Source organism: Cervus elaphus, chromosome 29 (assembly GCF_910594005.1).
Source record: "Cervus elaphus chromosome 29, mCerEla1.1, whole genome shotgun sequence".
NCBI lineage: Eukaryota > Metazoa > Chordata > Mammalia > Artiodactyla > Cervidae > Cervus > Cervus elaphus.
The window spans coordinates 948,697-968,604 of record NC_057843.1 but is presented as its reverse complement, the minus strand read 5'-3'; positions in this window follow the sequence as shown (position 1 = coordinate 968,604).

The window sequence follows — 19,908 nt, the reverse complement described above, 5'->3', positions numbered from 1 at the left end:
ACACCGCGATGCCCTGACTGGAAATAAGGCCTGATATCCCTGCAGTGACTTGAATGCAGGCTCGTCTTGCATCTCCGAAGACGAAAGGATGTCTGAATCCCCTGTGGAGACCACAGATAAAGACCTAGTTCCCCACCTCATCGAGATCGGAGGACTCATATCCTTTGAAAACTCCAGAGGGATGCGGAGATCAGTGCCTACAAAGAAGACGATGCCTGACTCCTCGTGAAACTTGATAGGAGTCCCAGAATTCCTGTGGCACTTGGAAAGGGAGACTTGGACTCCCGCCTCAGCTGGAGAGGCGTCCCTATTGCCCTGCCAAACCTCGAGGAGAATCACGAGTTGTCCCTCGCAACTAGGCAGGAGTCCTGACGTCGCTGAACAAACACGTGTGTGGAAGGGCCATCCCCGTCGTAACTCGAGAATATACCCCAGGTTCCCGCCGCAACTCGAGAAAAACCATGAGACTTCCCCCTCACCGCGAGATGAGGCCCGATTCCCCTGCACTGCGTGCAGAGCAATGCCGTGTTGCACATCACACAGGAAAGGAGTCTTGATTTCCTTGATGGCACTCCAGAGAAAGCCCAAGAACACTGTTTCAAGGCTAGAGGGATCCTGAGGTCACTGTAGCAACACGAAAGAGCTCCGTGGACCAAAAATCAACTCGAGGTGAGAGGTTAGTCCCTGTCTTTAACTCCTGAGGAATACCACCGTACCACAAGCACCTCAAGAGGAGGCTTCTCAGAGCTCTAGGTATGTGAGAGGGACCCTGAGTTTGCGGCCTCAAGTGGAATGGACAACGCGCTGCCCTGACTTGAATTAAGGCCGGATATCCCTGCAGTGACTTGAATGCAGGCTCGTCTTGCATCTCCCAAGACGAAAGGATGTCTGAATCCCCTGTGGAGACCACAGAGAAAGACCTAGTTCCCCACCTCATCGCGACCGGAGGCCTCACATCCTTGGAAAACTCCAGAGGGACGCGGAGATCAGTTCCTCCAAAGGAGACGATACCTGTCTCCTCGTGAAACTTGAGAGGAGTCCCAGGATTCCTGTGGCACGTGGAAAGGGACCCTTGGTCTCCCGCCTCAGCTGTTGAGGCGTCCCATTGCCCTGCCAAGCCTCGAGGAGAATCCCGAGTTGTCCCTCGCAACTAGGCAGGAGTCCTGACGTCGCTGAACAAACACGTGTGTGGAAGGGCCATCACCGTCGTAACTCGAGAATATACCCCAGGTTCCCGCCGCAACTCGAGAAAAACCATGAGACTTCCCCCTCGCCGCGAGATGAGGCCCGATTCCCCTGCACTGCATGCAGAGCAATGCCGTATTGCCCATCACACAGGAAGGAGCCTTGATTTCCTTGATGGCACTCCACAGAAAACCCAAGAACACTGTTTCAAGGCTAGAGGGATCCTGAGGTCACTGTAGCAACACGAAAGAGCTCCGTGGCCCACAAATCAACTCGAGATGAGAGGTTAGTCCCTGGCTTCGACTCCAGAGGAATACCACCTTACCACAAGCACCTCAAGTGGAGGCTTCTCTGAGTTCTAGGTATGTGAGAGGGACCCTGAGTTTGCGGCCTCAAGTGGAATGGACACCAAGATTCCCTGACTCGAAATAAGGCCAGATATCCCTGCAGTGACTTGAATGCAGTCTCGTCTTGCATCTCGCAAGACGAAAGGATGTCTGAATCCCCTGTGGAGACCACAGAGAAAGACCTAGTTCCCCACCTCATCGCGACCGGAGGCCTCACATCCTTTGAAAACTCCAGAGAGATGCGGAGATCAGTGCCTCCAAAGGAGACGATGCCTGACTCCTCGTGAAGCTTGATAGGAGTCCCAGGATTCCTGTGGCTCAGGGAAAGGGACCCTTGGTCTCCCGCCTCAGCTGGAGAGGCGTCCCAATTGCCCTGCCAAGCCTCGAGGAGAATCCCGAGTTGTCCCTCGCAACTAGGCAGGAGTCCTGACGTCGCTGAACAAACACATGTGTGGAAGGGCCATCCCCGTCGTAACTCGAGAATATACCCCAGGTTCCCGCCGCAACTCGAGAAAAACCCTGAGACTTCCCCCTCGCCGCGAGATGACGCCCGATTCCCCTGCACTGTGTGCAGAGCAATTCCGTGTTGCACATCACACAGGAATGGAGCCTTAATTTCCTTGATGGCACTCCAGAGAAAGCCAAAGAACACTGTTTCAAGGCTAGAGGGATCCTGAGGTAACTGTAGCAACACGAAAGAGCTCCATGGACCAAAAATCAACTCGAGATGAGAGGTTAGTCCCTGGCTTCGACTCCAGAGGAATACCACCTTACCACAAGCACCTCAAGTGGAGGCTTCTCTCAGCTCTTGGTATGTGAGAGGCACCCTGAGTTTGCGTCCTCAAGTGGAATGGACACCGCGATGCCCTGACTCGAAATAAGGCCGGATATCCCTGCAGTGACTTAAATGCAGGCTCGTCTTGCATCTCCCAAGTTGAAAGGACGTCTGAATCCCCTGTGGAGACCACAGAGAAAGACCTAGTTCCCCACCTCATCGCGACCGGAGGCCTCACATCCTTTGAAAACTCCAGAGGGACGGGGAGATCAGTGCCTCCAATGGAGACGATGCCTGACTCCTCGTGAAACTTGATAGGAGTCCCAGGATTCCTGTGGCACGTGGAAAGGGACCCTTGGTCTCCCGCCTCAGCTGGAGAGGCGTCCCAATTGCCCTGCCAAGCCTCGAGGAGAATCCCGAGTTGTCCCTCGCAACTAGGCAGGAGTCCTTACGTCGCTGAACAAACACGTGTGTGGAAGGGCCATCCCCGTCGTAACTCGAGAATATACCCCAGGTTCCCGCCGCAACTCGAGAAAAACCATGAGACTTCCCCCTCGCCGCGAGATGAGGCCCGATTCCCCTGCACTGCGTGCAGAGCAATGCCGTGTTGCATATCACACAGGAATGGAGCCTTGATTTCCTTGATGGCACTCCAGAGAAACCCCAAGAACACTGTTTCCAGGCTAGAGGGATCCTGAGGTCACTGTAGCAACACGAAAGAGCTCCGTGGACCAAAAATCAACTCGAGATGAGAGGTTAGTCCTTGGTTTCGACTCCAGAGGAATACCACCTTACCACAAGCACCTCAAGTGGAGGCTTCTCTCAGCTCTAGGTATGTGAGAGGCACCCTGAGTGTGCGGCCTCAAGTGGAATGGACACCGCGATGCCCTGACTCGAAATACGGCCGGATATCCCTGCAGTGACTTGAATGCAGGCTCGTCTTGCATCTCCCAAGACGAAAGGATGTCTGAATCCCCTGTGGAGACCACAGAGAAAGACCTAGTTCCCCACCTCATCGCGACCAGAGGCCTCACATCCTTTGAAAACTCCAGAGGGACGCGGAGATCAGTGCCTCCAAAGGAGACGATGCGTGACCCCTCGTGAAACTTGATAGGAGTCCCAGGATTCCTGTGGCACGTGGAAAGGGACACTTGGTCTCCCGCCTCAGCTGGAGAGGCGTCCCAATTGCCCTGCCAAGCCTCGAGGAGAATCCCGAGTTGTCCATTTCAACTAGGCAGGAGTCCTGCCGTCGCTGAACAAACACGTGTGCGGAAGGGCTATCCCCGTCGTAACTCGAGAATATACCCCAGGTTCCCGCCGCAACTCGAGAAAAACCATGAGACTTCCCCCTCGCCGCGAGATGAGGCCCGATTCCCCTGCACTGCGTGCAGAGCAATGCCGTGTTGCAAATCACACAGGAAAGGAGCCTTGATTTCCTTGATGGCACTCCAGAGAAAGCCCAAGAACACTGTTTCAAGGCTAGAGGGATCCTGAGGACACTGTAGCAACACGAAAGAGCTCCGTGGACCAAAAATCAACTCGAAATGAGAGATTAGTACCTGGCTTCGACTCCAGAGGAATACCACCTTACCACAAGCACCTCAAGAGGAGCCTTCTCTCAGCTCTAGGTATGTGAGAGGGACCCTGAGTTTGCGGCCTCAAGTGGAATGGACACCGCGATGCCCTGACTCGAAATACGGCCGGATATCCCTGCAGTGACTTGAATGTAGGCTCGTCTTGCATCTCCCAAGACGAAAGGATGTCTGAATCCCCTGTGGAGACCACAGAGAAAGACCTAGTTCCCCACCTCATCGCGAACGGAGACCTCACATCCTTTGAAAACTCCAGAGGTATGCGGAGATCAGTGCCTCCAAAGGAGACGATGCCTGACTCCTCGTGCAACTTGATAGGAGTCCCAAGATTCCTGTGGCACGGGGAGAGGGACCCTTGGTCTCCCACCTCAGCTAGAGAGGCGTCCCAGTTGCCCTGCCAAGCCTCGAGGAGAATCCCGAGATGTCCCTCGCAACTAGGCAGGAGTCCTGACGTCGCTGAACAAACACGTGTGTGGAAGGGCCATCCCCGTCGTAACTCGAGAATATATCCCAGGTTCCCGCCGCAACTCGAGAAAAACCATGAGACTTCCCCCTCGCCGCGAGATGAAGCCCGATTCCCCTGCACTGCGTGCAGAGCAATGCCGTGTTGCACATCACACAGGAAAGGAGCCTTGATTTCCTTGATGGCACTCCAGAGAAAACCCAAGAACACTGTTTCAAGGCTAGAGGGATCCTGAGGTCACTGTAGCAACACGAAAGAGCTCCGTGGACCAAAAATCAACTCGAGATGAGAGGTTAGGCCCTGGCTTCGACTCCAGAGGAATACCACCTTACCACAAGCACCTCAAGAGGAGGCTTCTCTCAGCTCTTGGTATGTGAGAGGGACCCTGAGTTTGCGGCCTCAAGTGGAATGGACACCGCGATGCCCTGACTCGAAATAAGGCCGGATATCCCTGCAGTGACTTGAATGCAGGCTCGTCTTGCATCTCCCAAGACGAAAGGTTGTCTGAATCCCCTGTGGAGACCACAGAGAAAGACCTAGTTCCCCACCTCATCGCGACCGGAGGCCTCACATCGTTGGAAAACTCCAGAGGGACGCGGAGATCAGTGCCTCCAAAGGAGACGATGCCTGACTCCTCGAGAAACTTGATAGGAGTCTCAGGATTCCTGTGGCACGAGGAAAGGGACCCTTGGTCTCTCACCTCAGCTGGAGAGGCGTCCCAATTGCCCTGCCAAGCCTCGAGGAGAATCCCGAGTTGTCCCTCGCAACTAGGCAGGAGTCCTGACGTCGTTGTAAAAACACGTCTGTGGAAGGGCAATCCCCATCGCAACTCTAGAATATACCCCAGGTTCCCGGCGCGACTCGAGAAAAACCATGAGACTTCCCCCTCGCCGCGAGATGAGGCCCGATTCCCCTGCACTGCGTGCAGAGCAATGCCGTGTTGCACATCACACAGGAAAGGAGCCTTGATTTCCTTGATGGCACTCCAGAGAAAACCCCAGAACACTGTTTCAAGGCTAGATGGATCCTGAGGTCACTGTAGCAACACGAAAGAGCTCCGTGGACCAAAAATCAACTCGAGATGAGAGGTTAGTCCCTGGCTTCGACTCCAGAGGAATACCACCTTACCACAAGCACCTCAAGAGGAGGCTTCTGTCAGTTCTAGGTATGTGAGAGGAACCCTGAGTTTGCGGCCTCAAGTGGAATGGACACCGCGATGCCCTGACTCGAAATAAGGCCGGATATGCCTGCAGTGACTTGATTGCAGGCTCGTGTTCCATCTCCCAAAACGAAAGGATGTCTGAATCCACTGTGGAGACCACAGAGAAAGAAATAGTTCCCCACCTCATCGCGGCCGGAGGACTCACATCCTTTGAAAACTCCAGAGGGAGGCGGAGATCAGTGCCTCCAAAGGAGACGATGCCTGACTCCTCATGAAACTTGATAGGAGTTCCAGGATTCCTGTGGCTCGTGGAAAGGGACCCTTTGTCTCCCGCCTCAGCTGGAGAGGCGTCCCAATTGGCCTGCCAAACCTCGAGGAGAATCCCGAGTTGTTCCTCGGAACTAGGCAGGAGTCCTGACGTGGCTCAACAAACACGTGTGTGGAAGGGCCATCCCCGTCCTAACTCGAGAATATACCTCAGGTTCCCGCCGCAACTCGAGAAAAACCATGAGACTTCCCCCTTGCCCCGAGATGAGGCCCGATTCCCCTGCACTGCGTGCAGAACAATTCCGTGTTGCACATCACACAGGAAAGGAGCCTTGATTTCCTTGATGGCACTCCAGAGAAAGCCCAAGAACACTGTTTCAAGGCTAGAGGGATCCTGAGGTCACTGTAGCAACACGAAAGAGCTCCGTGGACCAAGAATCAACTCGAGATGAGAGTTGAAACATCCTTTGAAAACTCCAGAGGTCTTTGTGCCAGTACCATACTGTCTTGATGACTGTGGCTTTGTAGTAGAGTCTGAAGCAGGCAGTTTGATTCCTCCAGTTCCATTCTTCTTTCTCAAGATTACTTTGGTTATTCGTGGTTTTTTGTATTTCCATACAAATTGTGAAAATATTTGTTCTAGTTCTGTGAAAAATACCATTTTGGGAAAACTGGTCAACCACTTGTAAAAGAATGAAACTAGAACACTTTCTAACACCATACACAAAAATAAACTCAAAATGGATTAAAGATCTAAATGTAAGACCAGAAACTATAAATCTCCTAGAGGAGAACATAGGCAAAACACTCTCCGACATAAATCACAGCAAGATCCTCTATGACCCACCTCCCAGAATATTGGAAATAAAAGCAAAAATAAACAAATGGGACCTAATGAAACTTAAAAGCTTTGCACTACAAAGGAAACTATAAGTAAGGTGAAAAGACAGCCCTCAGATTGGGAGAAAATAATAGCAAATGAAGAAACAGACAAAGGATTAATCTCAAAAATATACAAGCAACTCCTGAAGCTCAATTCCAGAAAAATAAATGACCCAATCAACAAATGGGCCAAAGAACTAAACAGGCATTTCTCCAAAGAAGACATACAGATGGCTAACAAACACATGAAAAGATGCTCAACATCACTCATAATTAGAGAAATGCAAATCAAAACCACAATGAGGTACCATTACACACCAGTCAGGATGGCTGCTATCCAAAAGTCTACAAGCAATAAATGCTGGAGAGGGTGTGGAGAAAAGGGAACCCTCTTACACTGTTGGTGGAAATGCAAACTAGTACAGCCGCTATGGAAAACAGTGTGGAGATTTCTTAAAAAACTGGAAATAGAACTGCCATATGACCCAGCAATCCCACTTCTGGGCATACACACTGAGGAAACCAGATCTGAAAGAGACACGTGCACCCCAATGTTCATCGCAGCACTGTTTATAATAGCCAGGACATGGAAGCAACCTAGATGCCCATCAGCAGATGAATGGATGAGGAAGCTGTGGTACATATATACCATGGAATATTACTCAGCCATTAAAAAGAATTCATTTGAACCAGTCCTAATGAGATGGATGAAGCTGGAGCCCATTATACAGAGTGAAGTAAGCCAGAAAGATAAAGAACATTACAGCATACTAACACATATATATGGAATTTAGAAAGGTGATAATGATAACCCTATATGCAAAACAGAAAAAGAGACACAGAAATACAGAACAGACTTTTGAACTCTGTGGGAGAAGGTGAGGGTGGGATATTTCAAAAGAACAGCATGTATACTATCTATGGTGAAACAGATCACCAGCACAGGTGGGATGCATGAGACAAGTGCTCCGGCCTGGTGCACGGGAAAGTCCCAGAGGAATAGGGTTGAGAAGAAGGTGGGAGTGGGGATCGGGATTGGGAATACATGTAAATCCATGGCTGATTCAAAGAATAAAACAAAAGAAAACAAACAAACAAAAAAAACTCCAGAGGTACGCGGAGATCAGTGCCTCCAAAGGAGACGATGCCTGACTCCTCGTGAAACTTGATAGGAGTCCCAGGATTCCTGTGGCACGTGGAAAGGGACCCTTGGTCTCCCGCCTCAGCTGGAGAGGCGTCCCAATTGCCCTGCCAAGCCTCGAGGAGAATCCCGAGTTGTCCCTCGCAACTAGGCAGGAGTCCTGACGTCGCTGAGCAAACACGTGTGTGGAAGGGCCATCCCCGTCGTAACTCGAGAATATACCCCAGGTTCCCGCCGCAACTCGAGAAAAACCATGAGACTTCCCCCTCGCCTCGAGATGAGGCCCGATTCCCCTGCACTGCGTGCAGAGCAATTCCGTGTTGCACATCACACAGGAAAGGAGCCTTGATTTCCTTGATGGCACTCCAGAGAAACCCCAAGAACACTGTTTCAAGGCTAGAGGGATCCTGAGGTCACTGTAGCAACACGAAAGAGCTCCGTGGACCAAGAATCAACTCGAGATGAGAGGTTAGTCCCTGGCTTCGACTCCAGAGGAATACCACCTTACCACAAGCACCTCAAGAGGAGGCTTCTCTCAGCGCTAGGTATGTGAGAGGAACCCTGAGTTTGCGGCCGCAAGTGGAATGGAAACGGGAATGCCCTGATTCGAAATAAGGCCGGATATCCCTGCAGTGACTTGAATGCAGGCTCGTCTTGCATCTCCCAAGACGAAAGGATGTCTGAATCCCCTGTGGAGACCACAGAGAAAGACCTAACTCCCACCTCATCGCGACTGAAGGCCTCACATCCTTTGAAAACTCCAGAGGTCTTTTTGCCAGTACCATACTGTCTTGATGACTGTGGCTTTGTAGTAGAGTCTGAAGTCAGGCAGGTTGATTCCTCCAGTTCCATTCTTCTTTCTCAAGATTACTTTGGCTATTCGAGGTTTTTTGTATTTCCATACAAATTGTGAAATTATTTGTTCTAGTTCTGTGAAAAATACCATTTTGGGAAAACTGGTCAACCACTTGTAAAAGAATGAAACTAGAACACTTTCTAACACCATACACAAAAATAAACTCAAAATGGATTAAAGATCTAAATGTAAGACCAGAAACTATAAAACTCCTAGAGGAGAACATAGGCAAAACACTCTCCGACATAAATCACAGCAAGATCCTCTATGACCCACCTCCCAGAATATTGGAAATAAAAGCAAAAATAAACAAATGGGACCTAATGAAACTTAAAAGCTTTTGCACTACAAAGGAAACTATAAGTAAGGTGAAAAGACAGCCCTCAGATTGGGAGAAAATAATAGCAAATGAAGAAACAGACAAAGGATTAATCTCAAAAATATACAAGCAACTCCTGAAGCTCAATTCCAGAAAAATAAATGACCCAATCAACAAATGGGCCAAAGAACTAAACAGGCATTTCTCCAAAGAAGACATACAGATGGCTAACAAACACATGAAAAGATGCTCAACATCACTCATAATTAGAGAAATGCAAATCAAAACCACAATGAGGTACCATTACACACCAGTCAGGATGGCTGCTATCCAAAAGTCTACAAGCAATAAATGCTGGAGAGGGTGTGGAGAAAAGGGAACCCTCTTACACTGTTGGTGGAAATGCAAACTAGTACAGCCGCTATGGAAAACAGTGTGGAGATTTCTTAAAAAACTGGAAATAGAACTGCCATATGACCCAGCAATCCCACTTCTGGGCATACACACTGAGGAAACCAGATCTGAAAGAGACACGTGCACCCCAATGTTCATCGCAGCACTGTTTATAATAGCCAGGACATGGAAGCAACCTAGATGCCCATCAGCAGATGAATGGATGAGGAAGCTGTGGTACATATATACCATGGAATATTACTCAGCCATTAAAAAGAATTCATTTGAACCAGTCCTAATGAGATGGATGAAGCTGGAGCCCATTATACAGAGTGAAGTAAGCCAGAAAGATAAAGAACATTACAGCATACTAACACATATATATGGAATTTAGAAAGGTGATAATGATAACCCTATATGCAAAACAGAAAAAGAGACACAGAAATACAGAACAGACTTTTGAACTCTGTGGGAGAAGGTGAGGGTGGGATATTTCAAAAGAACAGCATGTATACTATCTATGGTGAAACAGATCACCAGCACAGGTGGGATGCATGAGACAAGTGCTCCGGCCTGGTGCACGGGAAAGTCCCAGAGGAATAGGGTTGAGAGGAAGGTGGGAGTGGGGATCGGGATTGGGAATACATGTAAATCCATGGCTGATTCAAAGAATAAAAAAAAAAAAAAAACTCCAGAGGTACGCGGAGATCAGTGCCTCCAAAGGAGACGATGCCTGACTCCTCGTGAAACTTGATAGGAGTCCCAGGATTCCTGTGGCACGTAGAAAGGGACCCTTGGTCTCCCGCCTCAGCTGGAGAGGCGTCCCAATTGCCCTGTCAAGCCTCGAGGAGAATCCCGAGTTGTCCCTCGCAACTAGGCAGGAGTCCTGACGGCGCTGAACAAACACGTGTGTGGAAGGGCCATCCCCGTCGTAACTCGAGAATATACCCCAGGTTCCCGCCGCAACTCGAGAAAAACCATGAGACTTCCCCCTCGCCGCGAGATGAGGCCCGATTCCCCTGCACTGCGTGCAGAGCAATTCCATGTTGCACAGCACACATGACAGGAGCCTTGATTTCCTTGATGGCACTCCAGAGAAACCCCAAGATCACTGTTTCAAGGCTAGAGGGATCCTGAGGTCACTGTAGCAACATGAAAGAGCTCCGTGGACCAAAAATCGACTCGAGATGAGAGGTTAGTCCCTGGCTTCGACTCCAGAGGAATACCACCTTACCACAAGCACCTCAAGAGGAGGCTTCTCTCAGCTCTAGGTATGTGAGAGGGACCCTGATTTTGCGGCCTCAAGTGGAATGGACACCGCGATGCCCTGACTCGAAATAAAGCCGGATATGCCTGCAGTGACTTGAATGCAGGCTCGTCTGGCATCTCCCAAGACGAAAGGATGTCTGAATCCCCTGTGGAGACCACAGAGAAAGACCTAGTTTCCCACCTCATCGCGACTGGAGGCCTCACATCCTTTGAAAACTTCAGAGGGACGCGGAGATCAGTGTCTCCAAAGGAGACGATGCCTGACTCCTCGTGAAACTTGATAGAAGTCCCAGGATTCCTGTGGCACGTGGAAAGGGACACTTGGTCTCCCGCCTCAGCTGGAGAGGTGTCCCAATTGCCCTGCCAAGCCTCGAGGAGAATCCAGAGTTGTCCCTCGCAACTAGGAAGGAGTCCTGACGTCGCTGAACAAACACGTGTGTGGAAGGTCCATCCCCGTCGTAACTCGAGAATATACCCCAGGTTCCCGCCGCAACTCGAGAAAAACCATGAGATTTCCCCCTCGCCGCGAGATGAGTCCCGATTCCCATGCACTGCGTGCAGAGCAATTCCGTGTTGCACATCACACATGAAAGGACCTTGATTTCCTTGAAGGCACTCCAGAGAAACCCCAAGAACACTGTTTCAAGGCTAGAGGGATCCTGAGGTCACTGTAGTAACACGAAAGAGCTCCGTGGACCAAAAATCGACTCGAGATGAGAGGTTAGTCCCTGGCTTAGACTCCAGAGGAATACCACCTTACCATAAGCACCTCAAGAGGAGGCTTCTCTCAGCTCTAGGTATGTGAGAGGGACCCTGAGTTTGCAGCCTCAAGTGGAATGGACACGGGGATGCCCTGACTCGAAAAAAGGCCGGATTTCCCTGCAGTGACTTGAATGCAGGCTCGTCTTGCATCTCCCAAGACGAAAGGATGTCTGAATCCCCTGTGGAGACCACAGAGAAAGACCTAGTTCCCCACCTCATCGCGACCGGATGCCTCACATCCTTTGAAAACTCCAGAGGGACGCGGAGATCAGTGCCTCCAAAGGAGACGATGCCTGACTCCTCGTGAAACTTGATAGGAGTCCCAGGATTCCTGTGGCACGTGGAAAGGGACCCTTGGTCTCCCGCCTCAGCTGGAGAGGCGTCCCAATTGCCCTGCCAAGCCTCGAGGAGAATCCCGAGTTGTCCCTCGCAACTAGGCAGGAGTCCTGACGGCGCTGAACAAACACGTGTGTGGAAGGGCCATCCCCGTCGTAACTCGAGAATATACCCCAGGTTCCCGCCGCAACTCGAGAAAAACCATGAGACTTCCCCCTCGCCACGAGATGAGGCCCGATTCCCCTGCACTGCGTGCAGAGCAATGCCGTGTTGCACATCACACAGGAAAGGAGCCTTGATTTCCTTGATGGCACTCCAGAGAAACCCCAAGATCACTGTTTCAAGGCTAGAGGGATCCTGAGGTCACTGTAGCAACATGAAAGAGCTCCGTGGACCAAAAATCGACTCGAGATGAGAGGTTAGTCCCTGGCTTCGACTCCAGAGGAATACCACCTTACCACAAGCACCTCAAGAGGAGGCTTCTCTTAGCTCTAGGTTTGTGAGAGGGACCCTGAGTTTGCGGCCTCAAGTGGAATGGACATGGGGATGCCCTGACTCAAAAAAAGGCCGGATTTCCCTGCAGTGACTTGAATGCAGGCTCGTCTTGCATCTCCCAAGACGAAAGGACGTCTGAATTCCCTGTGGAGACGACAGAGAAAGACCTAGTTCCCCACCTCATCGCGACCGGAGGCCTCACATCCTTTGAAAACTCCAGAGGCACTTGGAAATCAGTGCCTCCAAAGGAGACGATGCCTGACTCCTCCTGAAACTTGATAGGAGTCCCAGGATTCCTGTGGCACGTGGAAAGGGACCCTTGGTCTCCCGCCTCAGCTGGAGAGGCGTTCCAATTGCCCTGCCAAGCCTCGAGGGGAATCCCGAGTTGTCCCTCGCAACTAGGCAGGAGTCCTGACCTCGCTGAACAAACACATGTGTGGAAAGGCCATCCCCGTCCTAACTCGAGAATATACCCCAGGTTCCCGCCGCAACTCGAGAAAAACCATGAGACTTCCCCCTCGCCACGAGATGAGGCCCAATTCCCCTGCACTGCGTGCAGAGCAATGCCGTGTTGCACATTACACATGAAAGGAGCCTTGATTTCCTTGATGGCACTCCAGAGAAACACCAAGAGCACTGTTTCAAGGCTAGAGGGATCCTGAGGTCACTGTAGCAACACGAAAGAGCACCGTGGACCAAGAATCAACTCGAGATGAGAGGTTAGTCCCTGGCTTCGACTCCAGAGGAATACCACCTTACCACAAGCACCTCAAGAGGAGGCTTCTCTTAACTCCAGGTATGTGAGAGGGACCCTGAGTTTGCGGCCTCAAGTGGAATGGACACGGGAATGCCCTGATTCAAAATGAGGCCTGATATCCCTGCAGTGATTTGAATACAGGCTAGTCTTGCATCTCCCAAGACGAAAGGATGTCTGAATCCCCTGTGGAGACCACAGAGAAAGACCTAGTTCCCCACCTCATCGCGACCGGAGGCCTCACATCCTTTGAAAACTCGAGAGGTACGCGGAGATCAGTGTCTCCAAAGGAGACGATGCCTGACTCCTCGTGAAACTTGATAGGAATCCCAGGATTCCTGTGGCACGTGGAAAGGGACCCTTGGTCTCCCGCCTCAGCTGGAGAGGCGTCCCAATTGCCCTGCGAAGCCTCGAGGAGAATCCCGAGTTGTCCCTCGCAACTAGGCAGGAGTCCTGCCGTCGGTGAACAAACACGTGTTTGGAAGGGCCATCCCCGTCGTAACTCGAGAATATACCCCAGGTTCCCGCCGCAACTCGAGAAAAACCATGAGACTTCCCCCTCGCCGCGAGATGAGGCCCGATTCCCCTGCACTGCGTGCAGAGCAATGCCGTGTTGCACATCACACAGGAAAGGAGCCTTGATTTCCTTGATGGCACTCCAGAGAAAGCCCAAGAACACTGTTTCAAGGCTAGAGGGATCCCGAGGTCACTGTAGTAACACGAAAGAGCTCCGTGGACCAAAAATCAACTCGAGATGAGAGGTTAGTCCCTGGCTTCGACTCCAGAGGAATACCACCTTACCACAAGCACCTCAAGAGGAGGCTTCTCTCAGCTCTAGGTATGTGAGAGGGACCCTGATTTTGCGGCCTCACGTGGAATGGACACCGCGATGCCCTGACTCGAAATAAAGCCGGATATGCCTGCAGTGACTTGAATGCAGGCTCGTCTTGCATCTCCCAAGACGAAAGGATGTCTGAATCCCCTGTGGAGACCACAGAGAAAGACCTAGTTTCCCACCTCATCGCGACCGGAGGCCTCACATCCTTTGAAAACTTCAGAGGGACGCGGAGATCAGTGTCTCCAAAGGAGAAGATGCCTGACTCCTCGTGAAACTTGATAGAAGTCCCAGGATTCCTGTGGCACGTGGAAAGGGACACTTGGTCTCCCGCCTCAGCTGGAGAGGTGTCCCAATTGCCCTGCCAAGCCTCGAGGAAAATCCAGAGTTGTCCCTCGCAACTAGGCCAGAGTCCTGACGTCGCTGAACAAATACGAGTGTGGAAGGGCCATCCCCGTCGTAACTCGAGAATAGACCCCAGGTTCCCGCCGCAACTCGAGAAAAACCATGAGACTTCCCCCTCGCCAAGAGATGAGACCTGATTCACCTGCACTGCGTGCAGAGCAATGCCGTGATGCACATCACACAGGAAAGGAGCCTTGATTTCCTTGATGGCACTCCAGAGAAACCCCAAGAACACTGTTTCAAGGCTAGAGGGATCCCGAGGTCACTGTAGCAACACGAAAGAGATCCGTGGACCAAAAATCAACTCGAGATGAGAGGTTAGTCCCTGGCTTGGACTCCAGAGGAATACCACCTTGCCACAAGCACCTCAAGAGGAGGCTTCTCTCAGCTCTAGGTATGTGAGAGGGACCCTGAGTTTGCGGCCTCAAGTGGAATGGACACCGCAATGCCCTGACTCGAAATAAGGCCAGATATCCCTGCAGTGACTTGAATGCAGGCTCGTCTTGCATCTCGCAAGACGAAAGGATGTCTGAATCCCCTGTGGAGACCACAGAGAAAGACCTAGTTCCCCACCTCATCGCGACCGGAGGCCTCAACTCCTTTGAAAACTACAGAGGCGCGCGAAGATCAGTGCCTCCAAAAGGAGACGATGCCTGACTCCTCGTGAAACTTGATAGGAGTCCCAGGATTCCTGTGGCACGTGGAAAGGGAACCTTGGTCTCCCGCCTCAGCTGGAGAGGCGTCCCAATTGCCCTGCCAAGCCTCGAGGAGAATCCCGAGTTGTCCCTCGCAACTAGGCAGGAGTCCTGACTTTGCTGAACAAACACGTGTGTGGAAGGGCCATCCCCGTCGTAACTCGATAATATAACCCAGGTTCCCACCGCAACTCGAGAAAAAACATGAGACTTCCCCCTCGCCGCGAGATGAGGCCCGATTCTCCTGCACTGCGTGCAGAGTAATGCCGTGTTGCACATCACACAGGAAAGGAGCCTTGATTTCCTTGATGGCACTCCAGAGAAAGCCCAAGAACACTGTTTCAAGGCTAGAGGGATCCTGAGGTCACTGTAGCAACACGAAAGAGCTCCGTGGACCAAAAATCATCTCGAGATGAGAGGTTAGTCCCTGGCTTCGACTCCAGAGGAATACCACCATACCACAAGCACCTCAAGAGGAGGCTTCTCTCAGCTCTAGGTATGTGAGAGGGACCCTGAGTTTGCGGCCTCAAGTGGAATGGACACCGCGATGCCCTGACTTGAAATAAGGCCGGATATGCCTGCAGTGACATGAATGCAGGCTTGTCTTGCATCTCCCAAGACGAAAGGATGTCTGAATCCCCTGTGGAGACCACAGAGAAAGCCCTAGTTCCCCACCTCATCGCGACCGGAGGCCTCACATCCTTTGAAAACTCCAGAGGAACGCGGAGATCAGTGCCTCTAAAGGAGACGATGCCTGACTCCTCGTGAAACTTGATAGGAGTCCCAGGATTCCTGTGGCACGTGGAAAGGGACTCTTGGTCTCCCGCCTCAGCTGGAGAGGCGTCCCAATTGCCCTGCCAAGCCTCGACGAGAATCCCGAGTTGTCCCTCCCAACTAGGCAGGAGTCCTGACGTCGCTGAACAAACACATGTGTGGAAGGGCCATCCCCGTCGTAACTCGAGAGTATACCCCAGGTTCCCGCCGCAACTCGAGAAAAACCATGAGATTTCCCCCTCGCAGCGAGATGAGGCCCGATTCCCCTGCACTGCGTGCAGAGCAATGCCGTGTTGCACATCACACAGGAAAGGAGGCTTGATTTCCCTGATGGCACTCCAGAGAAAGCCCAAGAACACTGTTTCAAGGCTAGAGGGATCCTGAGGTCACTGTAGCAACACGAAAGAACTTCGTGGACCAAAAATCAACTCGAGATGAGAGGATAGTCCCTGGCTTCGACTCCAGAGGAATACCACCTTGCCACAAGCACCTCAAGAGGAGGCTTCTCTCAGCTCTTGGTATGTGAGAGGGACCCTGAATTTGCGGCCTCAAGTGGAATGGACACCGCGATGCCCTGACTCGAAATAAGGCCTGATATCCCTGCAGTGACTTGAATGCAGGCTCGTCTTGCATCTCCCAAGACGAAAGGATGTCTGAATCCCCTGTGGAGACCACAGAGAAAGACCTAGTTCCCCACCTCATCGCGACCGGAGGCCTCACCTTCTTTGAAAACTCCAGAGGGATGCGGAGATCAGTGCCTCCAAAGGAGACGATGCCTGACTCCTCGTGAAACTTGATAGGAGTCTCAGGATTCCTGTGGCACGTGGAAAGGGACCCTTGGTCTCCCGCCTCAGCTGGAGAGGCGTCCCAATTGCCCTGCCAAGCCTCGAGGAGAATCCCGAGTTGTCCCTCGCAAATAGGCAGGAGTCCTGACATCGCTGAACAAACACGTGTGTGGAAGGGCCGTCCGCGTCGTAACTCGAGAATAGACCCCAGGTTCCCGCCGCAACTCGAGAAAAACCATGAGACTTCCCCCTCGCCAAGAGATGAGACCTGATTCACCTGCACTGCGTGCAGAGCAATGCCGTGATGCACATCACACAGGAAAGGAGCCTTGATTTCCTTGATGGCACTCCAGAGAAAGCCCAAGAACACTGTTTCAAGGCTAGAGGGATCCCGAGGTCACTGTAGCAACACGAAAGAGCTCCGTGGACCAAAAATAAACTTGAGATGAGAGGTTAGTCCCTGGCTTCGACTCCAGAGGAATACCACCTTACCACAAGCACCTCAAGGGGAGGCTTCTCTCAGCTCTAGGTATGTGAGAGGGACCCTGAGTTTGCGGCCTCAAGTGGAATGGACACGGGGATGCCCTGACTCGAAAAAAGGCCGGATTTCCCTGCAGTGACTTGAATGCAGGCTCATCTTGCATCTCCCAAGACGAAAGGATGTCTGGATCCGCTGTGGAGACCACAGAGAAAGACCTAGTTCCCCACCTCATCGCGACCGGAGGCCTCACATCCTTTGAAAACTCCAGAGGGAGGCGGAGATCAGTGCCTCCAAAGGAGACGATGCCTGACTCCTCGTGAAACTTGATAGGAGTCCCAGGATTCCTGTGGCACGTGGAAAGGGACCCTTGGTCTCCCGCCTCAGCTGGAGAGGCGTCCCAATTGCCCTGCCAAGCCTCGAGGAGAATCCCGAGTTGTCCCTCGCAACTAGGCAGGAGTCCTGACGGCGCTGAACAAACACGTGTGTGGAAGGGCCATCCCCGTCGTAACTCGAGAATATACCCCAGGTTCCCGCCGCAACTCGAGAAAAACCATGAGACTTCCCCCTCGCCACGAGATGAGGCCCGATTCCCCTGCACTGCGTGCAGAGCAATTCCCTGTTGCACAGCACACATGACAGGAGCCTTGATTTCCTTGATGGCACTCCAGAGAAACCCCAAGATCACTGTTTCAAGGCTAGAGGGATCCTGAGGTCACTGTAGCAACATGAAAGAGCTCCGTGGACCAAAAATCGACTCGAGATGAGAGGTTAGTCCCTGGCTTCGACTCCAGAGGAATACCACCTTACCACAAGCACCTCAAGAGGAGGCTTCTCTTAGCTCTAGGTTTGTGAGAGGGACCCTGAGTTTGCGGCCTCAAGTGGAATGGACATGGGGATGCCCTGACTCAAAAAAAGGCCGGATTTCCCTGCAGTGACTTGAATGCAGGCTCGTCTTGCATCTCCCAAGACGAAAGGATGTCTGAATTCCCTGTGGAGACCACAGAGAAAGACCTAGTTCCCCACCTCATCGCGACCGGAGGCCTCACATCCTTTGAAAACTCCAGAGGCACTTGGAGATCAGTGCCTCTAAAGGAGACGATGCCTGACTCCTCCTGAAACTTGATAGGAGTCCCAGGATTCCTGTGGCACGTGGAAAGGGACCCTTGGTCTCCCGCCTCAGATGGAGAGGCGTTCCAATTGCCCTGCCAAGCCTCGAGGGGAATCCCGAGTTGTCCCTCGCAACTAGGCAGGAGTCCTGACCTCGCTGAACAAACACATGTGTGGAAAGGCCATCCCCGTCCTAACTCGAGAATATACCCCAGGTTCCCGCCGCAACTCGAGAAAAACCATGAGACTTCCCCCTCGCCACGAGATGAGGCCCGATTCCCCTGCACTGCGTGCAGAGCAATGCCGTGTTGCACATCACACAGGAAAGGAGCCTTGATTTCCTTGATGGCACTCCAGAGAAACACCAAGAGCACTGTTTCAAGGCTAGAGGGATCCTGAGGTCACTGTAGCAACACGAAAGAGCACCGTGGACCAAGAATCAACTCGAGATGAGAGGTTAGTCCCTGGCTTCGACTCCAGAGGAATACCACCTTACCACAAGCACCTCAAGAGGAGGCTTCTCTTAACTCCAGGTATGTGAGAGGGACCCTGAGTTTGCGGCCTCAAGTGAAATGGACACGGGAATGCCCTGATTCAAAATGAGGCCTGATATCCCTGCAGTGATTTGAATACAGGCTCGTCTTGCATCTCCCAAGAAGAAAGGATGTCTGAATTCCCTGTGGAGACCACAGAGAAAGACCTAGTTCCCCACCTCATCGCGACCGGAGGCCTCACATCCTTTGAAAACTCCAGAGGCACTTGGAGATCAGTGCCTCTAAAGGAGACGATGCCTGACTCCTCGTGAAACTTGATAGGAGTCCCAGGATTCCTGTGGCACGTGGAAAGGGACCCTTGGTCTCCCGCCTCAGCTGGAGAGGCGTCCCAATTGCCCTGCCAAGCCTCGAGGAGAATCCCGAGTTGTCCCTCGCAACTAGGTAGGAGTCCTGACGGCGCTGAACAAACACGTGTGTGGAAGGGCCATCCCCGTCGTAACTCGAGAATATACCCCAGGTTCCCGCCGCAACTCGAGAAAAACCATGAGACTTCCCCCTCGCCACGAGATGAGGCCCGATTCCCCTGCACTGCGTGCAGAGCAATTCCCTGTTGCACAGCACACATGACAGGAGCCTTGATTTCCTTGATGGCACTCCAGAGAAACCCCAAGATCACTGTTTCAAGGCTAGAGGGATCCTGAGGTCACTGTAGCAACATGAAAGAGCTCCGTGGACCAAAAATCGACTCGAGATGAGAGGTTAGTCCCTGGCTTCGACTCCAGAGGAATACCACCTTACCACAAGCACCTCAAGAGGAGGCTTCTCTTAGCTCTAGGTTTGTGAGAGGGACCCTGAGTTTGCGGCCTCAAGTGGAATGGACATGGGGATGCCCTGACTCAAAAAAAGGCCGGATTTCCCTGCAGTGACTTGAATGCAGGCTCGTCTTGCATCTCCCAAGACGAAAGGATGTCTGAATTCCCTGTGGAGACCACAGAGAAAGACCTAGTTCCCCACCTCATCGCGACCGGAGGCCTCACATCCTTTGAAAACTCCAGAGGCACTTGGAGATCAGTGCCTCTAAAGGAGACGATGCCTGACTCCTCCTGAAACTTGATAGGAGTCCCAGGATTCCTGTGGCACGTGGAAAGGGACCCTTGGTCTCCCGCCTCAGATGGAGAGGCGTTCCAATTGCCCTGCCAAGCCTCGAGGGGAATCCCGAGTTGTCCCTCGCAACTAGGCAGGAGTCCTGACCTCGCTGAACAAACACATGTGTGGAAAGGCCATCCCCGTCCTAACTCGAGAATATACCCCAGGTTCCCGCCGCAACTCGAGAA